Raw genomic sequence first — 4,064 nt, forward strand, 5'->3', positions numbered from 1 at the left:
TGTAGTGTGTACCCAGGCTTATTCTTTTTTGTCTTTAACAATCCATTTACATGGGTGGCTCTGTTCATTGTGGGCCACAAGGAAAGGAAAAATGATAACAATTGTCAATGCTCTCTATATAGGCATATTGGTGAGTTTATTAACAATGCTGAGTCCACTGAAGCCATGTATGTTGTATTTATTACTTCTTGTAATACTTTTGTACAAGCTACAAGACATGTACACGTTCCATAGGTAGAATGTGCTTGGATTTATCCTGTATGTTTCACTGAGCAAGCCGATGATCCAGTGAGCTATCACTCTCAGTGAGCCTGCCTTGTCTTTCTTAGGACCGGTGGGCAGAACAAATAGTCTGTCCAGGGCCGGTGCTAGGGTTTGCGGCGCCCTAGGCAAAATTTCTCCGCCGCCGCGCCCCCCGTGCCCGCATCCCCGCCCCCCGAACACACTAAATAAAAAAAGAATTAGATTTTTGCTCACCTTTTCTTCCTCTAGCTGCTCCTCGCGATGCATGTTGAGAGGGGAGGGGAGGGGGACGTCGGGAACAACTTTATTCACACTGTCTGTCAGTGACAGACAGTGTGATACTTCAGAGGCGCCGCTGGACAGACTATCACATGATCACTGACGTCAGTGTGAGATGCGCCGCAGACATTGAAAAACAGCGGCTGCACCCCGCCGCCGCTGCACTATGTTCCCGAGCCGCTGAACCGCTGACTAGATTAGAAAATCTAGTCAGCGGCGCCCTGCAGGTCCCGGCGCCCTAGGCAACTGCCTAAGGTTGCCTAATGGGAGCGCCGGGCCTGAGTCTGTCAGCCTTTCTCCATGATGAAACCCAATCCATATAATCCTGTAGTGATGTGGAGAATGCAGCGTTTCCTCTCTCAGAAGACGACTTCCTGATTAGTGGGGCAGCACGGTGGTGTAGTGGTTAACACTTCTGCCTTACAGCACTTGGCTCATGAGTTCAATTCCTGACCATGGCCTTATCTGTGTAGAGTTTGTATGTTCTCCCCGTGTTTGCATGGGTTTCCTCCAGGTGCTCCGGTTTCCTCCCACACTCCAAAAACATACTAATAGGTTAATTGGCTGCTATCAAAATTGACCCTAGTCTCTCTCTCTGTCTGTCTGTGTGTATGTTAGGGAATTTAGACTGTAAGCTCCAGTGGGGCAGGGACTGATGTGAATGAGTTCTCTGTACAGCGCTGAGGAATTAGTGGCGCTATATAAATAAATGGTGATGATAGTTAGCGTACCATAGGCAGAGAGCAGTGTCGCCAGTACGCAGCCTAGGTCTTAGCTGCATGGCATATTCACTGTAAGATATATGTTTATACATGTAGTACAAATCCAAGCCTTTGTTTAATTTATCACCAGTCAACCATTTAACAGACAGTTATAGATGTCAGTTTGCGTGTTCCAGGGGACTTATATTTTAGCTTAACTGTATAGTCAGAATATATGTTATTTATTTATTAATATATGGTAATGATAGATTTATAGACTTTTCTCCAGTGTAGTCAGGGCTGTTTTACTTCACCACTTTTACTTGGTTGTTCGAAAAATATTCCAATTGCTTCATTTATCTTGATTTATTATTGCTGGCAATCTGAAAGCTTTATTAATGGACATAATATAATGTAATTCATCTTTTATACAGTTAAGGAGTCACAGGTTATATCAATCATTCAATGTGTGGCATCATTTTTCGCTAGTTATAGTTTAAGAGGAGCTGGACAGCCAAAGATTGCGTAAGTCAGTTTTAATGCAGCTTCTAATGGCTTTCATAGTGGAATGTTATAAGTTGGATAATGCGGATGTCTGGAGCATTCCTGTCTATTTTCACCACATCCTTACTGGCACATTAAATGTGTGTCTGTCTCTATTTACACAAGAGGATGAAGTTTTGTAAATATTGCACAAGAGCTGGCTCTCTAAACCTGATGCCGGCTGGCCATATAGTAATGTGCTTGCTGCTGGTTGGTAAAGGCTTTAAGGTTGGCAAATGTTGAAATAATTTTAGATGACATTCCCAGAGCAGACAGGACTTAAAGGGGAAGTATTGTCAAAATGTCCTCTGTAATAGATTGGTTAAAATTAAGATTTAATTTTTCATTTTTTTTTTCATAAGAACAGTTGAATGTATTATGTTTTTATACTGTTGGGTAGGGGTGTCTATGTTGCTGCTATTCTCTGTGATTGTTTAGTTGATTGTTTAGTTGACCAAGTTAAAAAATAATCCCTGACAGCATATTTAACTCATACTTGCCAACTTTGATATATGGAGCTCCAGAAGATGCCGGATAGGGGGCATGGTGGGAGGGCAGAAGGGGACAGGGCTTGGTCAATTGCATCTTTTGGCCCCGCCCCGTGACAATCTGCATTTTGTCATGGGGTGGGGCTAAAGTGACACAATTCACCGCAAATCATGTCATTGAGGCTCCCATCCTGCCCACTTCACTAGGAAGTGGGCACTAGGAAGTGGACAGGATGCGGGAGAATTGCCTGCTGTCCCATGAGTCCCTGAGACCTACCCGGATTTCGGGACTCTCCCGGACATTCCGGGAGATATGACAAGTATGATTTAGCTTGAAGGCGCTGTTCCCTGGAGTCTGCAATGTCTCTAACTGCCCCATGCTACTGTCCTCTCTAAGCTCTTACAGCTTGGCATGCTATAAGCTGGCAGAGGGGTGCCAATGCCCCTTTCCCATGAACTTCTGGTGGAAAGGCACCTGCTTGCCATCTTTGAAACAGGCCAAATTGTTAAGCCTAGTAAAGAGTTCAGTGTGGGATCAGTGTGCGGCCATGGCATATCCCAGTGGATCTGGTGTATGGTGAGGTAAGTGTGCTTTGGGTTTTTATTTTAACTCCTGCATCTCTACCCAAAACTAAAGTGGGTGCAGTTCTTTAGGGTTTGTGTATTATCGATAGAAACTCTGGGGATATCAGGTAGAAGACAGATTGTTTTGCAAGGCACGGTACGGAGGGAGCAGACATAACTGCGCAGATGTCACAGATATAGGATTTCTGTGTATCCCAGTTTTTCCTAGAACAGTCCAATTTTTTTTCATCCAAAATATTTAATTCAAAATGCTTTTTTCTCCATTATTCAAACACCAGGTAATTCCCAATTAACAGGATAAGTAGGGATAGGTCCTATAACAGATTATTTTTAGTTCAAAAGGTAACATGCCATGGATTTTATGGACTGAGAAATGTCAGGGAGTAAATGTATGAAACTGCCCATTTTTTTGCAAGTCGCCGAAGATCATTGACTTTGCTGCGGGAATTTAAAGCGGCAATGACTTTTAAAGGCAAATTTTGCCTTTAAAAGCCATTGCCGCTTTAAACTCCCCTGTAAAGTCATCGATATTCGGTGACTTGCAACATGGGCAGTTTCATACATTTACCCCCAGGTTACTTGGGTTTTCCAGTTTTTCATTTACATTTTATGAGATCCCAACATAGGGAAAACAATTGTGACATATTTGGCCACCCCTCTGTCTTGCCCAGTCAAGATCCCTTTTTAACACACCCACAGAATGATAGGCTATGCTATTTTCCCATTAGAAATTTTGACTATCCTGCAAAAATGAATGTTTGGGCATGCTTCAAAAAAGACTGCTCCATCGTTAAGGATTAATTGAAGAACTGATGCTATCTTGTGAATGGCCTGTGATTAGTTTAGCTATTGTTAGCTCTGGATTTCCAAATCAGTTGCAAACTGTTCTCTTATGTGATGATGGCTGCACCATTCAATGCATTAAACTCTGCTACATCTCTATGGTGCTTAGAAGTGCATAATGAAATTACGAAGGCTAAATGCCTTCGTAATAGTGATTTCTAGTGGCATTATTGATTATATACTGCTTGCATGGCTAAATTGATGGCCACAATCTGTTATTAGAGTATCAGGAAGAAGATCTTACATTCTTATCACAGGTGTGTGTATTCTCTTACATAGATTCCTATCTCATTATTCTGTAGCTTCAAGTGTCTTTTGTACATGAATAACATTACAACATAAATCTACATGAATACATTTGTTTTGAACTTGGTGGGTTTAT

The 4,064-nt window shown here is 42.3% G+C and overlaps 1 protein-coding gene across 2 annotated transcripts in view; it reads left to right on the top strand.

The window, feature by feature from the left end:
- Positions 1–4,064, top strand: part of RIN2 (Ras and Rab interactor 2) — a 134,020-nt gene that overhangs the window by 12,218 nt on the left and 117,738 nt on the right. The window lies entirely within an intron of this gene.

Source organism: Mixophyes fleayi, chromosome 3, assembly GCF_038048845.1.
Source record: "Mixophyes fleayi isolate aMixFle1 chromosome 3, aMixFle1.hap1, whole genome shotgun sequence".
NCBI lineage: Eukaryota > Metazoa > Chordata > Amphibia > Anura > Limnodynastidae > Mixophyes > Mixophyes fleayi.